Consider the following 7,171-nt stretch of genomic DNA (forward strand, 5'->3'; position numbering starts at 1 on the left):
TTGCCGCATTTCGACAACGCGTGTTGAGTATTACTTCTGACCCCTTTTAGCCAGCTTATGTCGAGACGTGCCAGGGCATAGAGAGACACTCACAGTTAGTCATACACCGCAGCAAAATGGAGTGCGCACGCATGCAGATTAAATCGGTCTTTACTGGAGCAAGCATCTTGATGTTTATTAATCGCAGTCAGTGCGTTTGGGAGACAGATTCTTTTGGGCTGATGACACTTACATATTGCGAAGCCACCTCATTAATAGGCCTTGCCCTTCATCTGCGATTGAGCGGCGAAAACCCCTTATGGAGCATGTGGTCTCGGGCAAAGCCAGCACATGCACTATGACCAGCTTCAAGGTATTCGGCGTGCCCTGCATATTATCATTTAGCAACTGATAAATTGCGAACCTCGAGCTTAGGAAGCAGCCATATTTGTTAGATTCAAGCGTCAGGGCGGGCATGTCAAGGGATACAAGCTTTGCGATCCAGCGGATAAGAAGATTGTCGCTGAGTAGGGATTGTGCACTTCGATGAGGGCTTTCTATCTTGAAGCTTCCCAGCTTCTCATCAGGTGCGGAGGAGCGACCCGACGCGATGAGATATCGCAGGTTGGTGGAGACCTCGATGCAGCTCCACATTGGTCCAGATGGCTACAGTTATCCAATGCAGGTACCGCCGCACTGAGGTGGACGCCAGGCCGAGCACGCCGTATCACGCGAGCCGATACGAGTACCAAATGTGCAGAGACTCAACGGAACCGACGGGCTCAGCGTTCAGGATTTCTTATTGCGCGTTCGCGAGACAGAGAGAAACATAACAGCATGCCCACCACGCGTATGCCGACCCACCAAAAGGGTTTGCGTCATGCACTTTCCGGTGGAGAGTATCAATGAGTTTAGCTGCCTACTACATTCAGAGAGGCCGAGCATGAGTTCAGCGTAAGCCTGATTTGTGGCAGGTGTTCTACTGCAGGAGGCGAGATGCGAATCTCTTTCATAATAATGCATACTTATGGCGAGCTTGTTGAGCTTCCAAAGGCGACGGAAGGCCAATTGGTTGCCAAGTGATATACACTGCAAGGAAGCGAGGGGCATTGAGGCGCACTCCATTGAAGCGTTCAAAGCTAGGTTGGTTGCCGAAGCGGCTATTGCACAGGAGGAAGGTATTGACTTACAATGAGGCTTTTCTCTCCGGCTGGTGAAACACTCTTCGATTCGCGATTTTGCTAGCTTTGGTGCGCAACAGTATGTTTGGAATTAGATCAGCTTGATGCTTGAAAAGCGGCATTTTTTTCATGGTGGATCTTGATGAGAGAATATATATGACTTCAGCCATTGGGACCTTCCGAGCTGCAGGCGAAAAAGATAAGTTCTGCCGTTTGCCAGATTGAAGAAATCACTATACGGTTTGAAACAGTCTTCCTCGACAGCTGGTAATAGGCGATTCGATGTTTTCATGCATTGGTCTTCGCTACACTCGGAGCCTAGTTGATCCTTGGATATATTTTCAACAAGTTTGAAAGGCAGGTGCGTACAATCTATTTGTTACTTTATGTCGATGACAGTGTTGGTTGCCTCTACTTCCATGTAGCCAGCACGTTTTAGTTCGCCGGGTACATCGGATAACGTCAGCATATTAGCATTGCAGCTGAAAGTTCAGCTTTTCAAATGAGTTAGGCATTGAAGGACTTGCTGGTTGCAGCGCGGAGCCGGCATCATTTTCAGGGATGCGAGTCGCAGAGATTAAGAAAAAGTCGCGCAGAATTTGTTGACACAGGTGGGCTTATTTGCAAGAAAGTTCTACAGCCGATTCCAGAAGTTGTTAGCATGGATACGAAGCAGTTAGTGTACTATTGGGAGCCCATTTGAGCTTTCAGCTGGTCTTTCACCGAAGTCAGTTTGAAGATCGTGAGTTTGATGCTCGCAAGACTCCATATGCTCCGAGCGCGGTTGGCGAGCTTGATGTATGCCGATCGCGTAGTACTAAGCGCCAAGATTTTGTCACGGGCCGCCGTGAGCATGCGCTATCGAGATACCATGCACGATCCACGGAGTGGGTCATTGGCGACGCTGCCTGAAATGGATTTTGAGCGCTACATTCGAGGGCTACGCTCAATGTTGACTGTTTGGTTTATGAGCGCGCGACACTACAGGACTGTGCGGCCATTATGCCATTGGCACTATGGTTTGTATTCAGATTATTGCCGGGGATTTGGATAAGCGCCGGTCTACTACGGGTATGCTGTTTACTTTGACCCGTGGCGCCGGGCTGTGTTGGAGATGCACCTTAACAGTCGACGCGCTGGCTTTAGCTCTACGACGGAGGCAGAGTATATTCGCAGCTTACGGCAGACGACTGAAGGAGGCTATTGCTCGTAGCGGACTTTTTTTGGAGGAAACTTGGTATATCGCAGAAAGGTCGTCACTATTCATTGTGATAGCATGGAGCTGCCTATCTATGCGCGAAGAAAAAGAATCAGAGTTTTTCATGCTCTCCAGCGGCACGAAGCCCACATTTCGGCTGTTCCGTTATCATTCGTTCTGGGATGCTTCTGAAAGATGGCGAATGTTGGAGATTGTGCAAAGTCCACACAAAGGATTAATCCGGCAGATATGCCTCACAAAGGTGGGTTCCGAGCACAGTTACTTCATTGTCGAAACTTGTTGCACATTCGTAATTGTTAGGCCGTGGCGGCCATTTGGAGTGAACTACGTTCGCTTCAGATCCTTGGGCAGAGGATACGTAGGGCATCTTTGTATGATTGCCCAGCCGCGTTTGGATTTAGCTTGTTTTTGCATTGTGGGGTTGAGATTTGTTTGGGACTCTCGCTTCGGGTTCTCGACTTTGTTATGGATTGCATTCGTACTGCCGGCACACAAGTGGGACATTTGGTTGCCTTGCGCTATCGGCTCAGTTTGAGAAAAACTTCACCGAGTGGAGAATTGTGAATTCGGACTAGGCGACGTGAACGAAGGCCCAAGCCCACCCGGTTGATTAAATTACTATCATGAGGCTATATATAGGAACAGTGTTCCTAGGGCTTGGAGAGCGCAAGGCTTTGGAGAAAAATCAAGGGGGTTGCGGCTGTGCACTTGAGCGGCTACAGGAAAAGTGCAAAGGTGCAGGGCAGGAATTTGGTTTTCTTTCTCTTTTGTGCGGCTGCGGACAGGAGCAAAGAAGCTTTTGTTTTTTGTTGATTTTTTGTGTTTGAGCAGCCCTTTCTCTAGGGTTTTGTGCAGCCTTTTGTAGAGAGATATTGTGAGGGATCTGAGAGTTTGTTTGAGGGTTTAGATTGTGAGTGATTGTAAACCCTAGTTGTATTCTCTCCCTCTATTAGTAGATCTCCCCCCTCCTTGCCCCGTGGACGTAGGCAATTTGCCGAACCACGTAAAAATTGGTTGTTCTGCTTTTGTGTGATTTGTAATAGCTTTTAGGGTCCCTCGACGCGCAGTCCTAGAGCTGACGAGAGGAAGAGCTAATATCCTACTTTGATAGGATATAGGCTTCAGATTCTTGTTCCCTTTGAGAAACAAGAATTCTTATTGCGATCTGACTCTCTTGTTGTGCTGCCGAAGTGCTGCCGAAATTTCCGCTGCGCGCAACAGAGTTTATAAAGCCTGTTCATTTTGATGATGTCCCATAGTCGTTTTATTTCCCCCCCTTGACTTTCTTGTTTCTCAATAATATGGTATAGTTCTTCATATTTTGCTCCCCCCCCATCTAAATGTTGTTTCTCAAGTCATTTTTCTATTGCAGGTAAGCAGATTGGGTTCTGTTATAAAAGAATGACTTGGAGCTTTATGTATGAAAGGGAAAAGGAGAAAACTAAAAACTACAACCGGTAATAACTGGGAAAAGTTATGTAACATTGCTTACATCTTTTATGCAATTGAGTTTGAGAATGTTAAACCTGTGGTATTCTTATTTATATATCTTTTATAAATGAGTTTTGAGTTTTCCCTTGTGAATATCAACAGGTGACTCAGGGGAGGCCTAAGAATCTGGAGAACAGACTGTAGGCTGTCTAAAAATCAAAATAGATAGTTTATCCCCCATCAATCACTGATGATGGAAGTTACAATCTGACGACTTCCAGAAGGCTATAATCTGAAGACTTTCGCGTAGATTGCTGAAGGTTACAATCTGACGACCTTCACGACAACTGATGGAAGCTCTACTTCAACAGCCTTCACAATCAACATCGGGAGTTACAATCTGACGACTCTCATATTCCCAAGGAGCCAAGACGAAGATTACAAGACAATGATCTTTGCAACGCTATGACAAAAAGAGATTACTTGGTGATAATCTCTGCAAGGCAAGACGCGGAGGTCCTCCCCGTGTTTCAACATCAAAACGCCAGGGTCGAACCCCGCGTTTCAACATCAAAACGCCAGGGTCGAACCCCGCGTTTCAACATCAAAACGCCAAGGTCGAACCCCGCGTCACAACATCAAAACGCCAAGGTCGAACCCCGCGTCACAACATCAAAACGCTGGAGTCGGACCCGCGTTACAACAGGCGAAACGTGAGCGACCCTCGCGTTCTTAGGGGTCCAGCCAACACCGACCCCCGCGTTTCTAAGCTACAACAAACCAAAACGCGAGCGACCCTCGCGTTCATCAATGTTCAGCCAACACCCAACCTCGCGTCTCAATCCTAAGACGTGAGGTTAGGGTCCTGAACGCCAACGTGGGCGTTTGACTCATTCAACACGAGTTGAACGGTTCTAAAACCGTTTCCCACGATTTGGGGGCGGTTACACCCCACTTAGGAGAGGTTTAAGGGGCGGTTTCACCCCCTTAATCCTCTATAAATAACTGAAGATCAATTCAGTTCAGGGGGCTTTTTTTGGTTCGGGGGGATTTTCTCAGCTAAGATCGACCACCAGAGCTTTCCTCTAGCCTTGGCTTATTAACCGATCTTCGGTTCAAATCAACTCTTTTGCAGAGTTCTTCTAAACTCGTTCTGAGTTCTCAAACTTGCCACGCAAGTTCTCCACAACGTCAAATCGTGAGGAGAAGACATCGTTCCAGTGAATCAAGACGTGCGGATCGTCAACGGAGAGCAAACTCGACGCAAGCATTCGGGGGAGGCACTCCATCGCCACCGTGAAGAACCCAGTTTTAAACAAAGGGGAAAACCAAATTCGTTTTCCTCTCTTTTGTAATCAAATTGTAATCGGAATCAAAGGAATACAAATCACATTTTCTTTATTCTCTTCTTTGCAATTTTCCCACAAACACAGACATTTATTCCTGCACTGCACGAGGGCTCAGAGAAGATTGCAGCTGCCATATGTTCCTATTTATTTTACCTTTGATGCACATATGTTTTTTTTTGCAATCAATGAAGTGGAATTAGGATGCACATCTTTTTCTAATACAGTCAATTACTAGCGTGTGAAGTAACTCGAGGAACTTACTATGCAAATGTGTCGCATTGATATAATTTGTTCAGTTTCTTAATAATGAACATGATTGTTCACATAACTGTTTATTTGGATAAACCTAAAAATATTCCATAATGTATAGGATAGTTTGCTTTTCTAACCATTCTATCATTACAAAATTCAATTGAATGGTTAAAAACGTGGATTATGGATGACATATTCAATTCAAGCATGTGCCATTTTTTCCTTGCTGTAATAAGTGGTTTATGTTATTTTTTCTGTTACTTGATTTTCTCTGTGAGTTGCTTATTTTCCCAGGCTTCTATGTTCTTGTGGGGCGTACACAAGACATTTTCAGAAATCATTAGGGAATTTTATATGATTTGAGACGTGGAGTTGTTGGAGACTGAAACTAGATAATGCTAGCGTATTGGGTGACAAAATTTAAACTTTTGGGTAATTATTGGTCGCTGATAATTACTGGAAATTGGGCAATAAGTGTTAGGAATTTAGTTAAGGCACAACTGGAGGGATTTCACAAAATAGTCAATAGAGTCAAGAATTATTAGTAGATTTTGGACCCAATTTGACCCAAATGGAAAAAAATACCTTATGGGGTCTTATCTGCAATTTATATAACCATCTACTTTTTTCATCCTCCTCAAACCTTTCGATATGGAGCTTGAATGCTTTCAGAGAATCAGAAGTACTGATGATTCAGATACCTGGAACTTCCAAAGTTGAAAAACCACTGTACTAGTGGTTGGTTAAATCCTAAAATTAGCAAAGCCAAAGGTTTAATGTGTTTTGCCAAATTATGGAGTGCCTAAAAGAAGTTATATATAAAGCAAAAAATTCTAACAAGAAGAAAGATTTGTTTCGTTCCGTTTGATGCTTGTATAAACGTCTAAAAATTTACTTTTTGTTGTTAAAGCTTCATGTCGTAATTTTATGCCCTAAACTTTTTGCATTTGAATTCTATTAGAATTTGGCAGTAAAGCATCTGCATAGATTGATCTCAATTCTGAGTAGTGGCAAGCGTATAGCTGCTCATTTATCTGAACCTGGATTCAATTTTATTATCCCCAGCAATGATGCTGACGAGGGCCGAAACCAGGCCGAATATGCTGAAGCGTCAACATATCCAGATCGGCCCATTTGGTCCCAACTTTTATTGAGCATGATAAAATCAGCCGACACATTAGGATGCATTTCAAGTTTTAGAATGTCGGATATTCTAAGACATTATATGGATAATAAGTGTAAAACTTAATGTACATGAAAATTTTCTTGATAGAAGTGATACGGCTTACATAACCTACCTTCAGTTAAAAAAAAAAAAAAAAAACATAACTTTACTTTGACAAAGAGAGAGAGAGAGAGAGAGAGAGAGAGAGAGAGAGAGGGAGAGGGAGCAAAGGGAGTTGTCTGATAATTTCTCCAATACATTGACATTCTTAAAGAGGATACATGAAAAGTTAATGTTGAAAATAATCTTTCTTTTCTCAATATCTATTACAAATTAAAAAATGAAATATTTTCTCAAGTAAAGCAGTAACTCTTACATAACTTCCACTTCCAAAGAAAACGAAAATGCTCAGCTTACTTTTAGGGGAGAGCCTCAATCCGGTATGTTGAGGGGTGATTTTACAAAAAGCCCTTTTTTTAATCACCCTTCAAATTCCGTTGTGTAACCTTGGATTGGGTTCTGAACCTTAATCTAACAAGGACACCATTAGCTTCTTGATTATCCGTGGCTGAACTCTGCATCATTAGCATTGACA

Source organism: Asparagus officinalis, chromosome 6 (assembly GCF_001876935.1).
Source record: "Asparagus officinalis chromosome 6, Aspof.V1, whole genome shotgun sequence".
NCBI classification, from domain to species: domain Eukaryota; kingdom Viridiplantae; phylum Streptophyta; class Magnoliopsida; order Asparagales; family Asparagaceae; genus Asparagus; species Asparagus officinalis.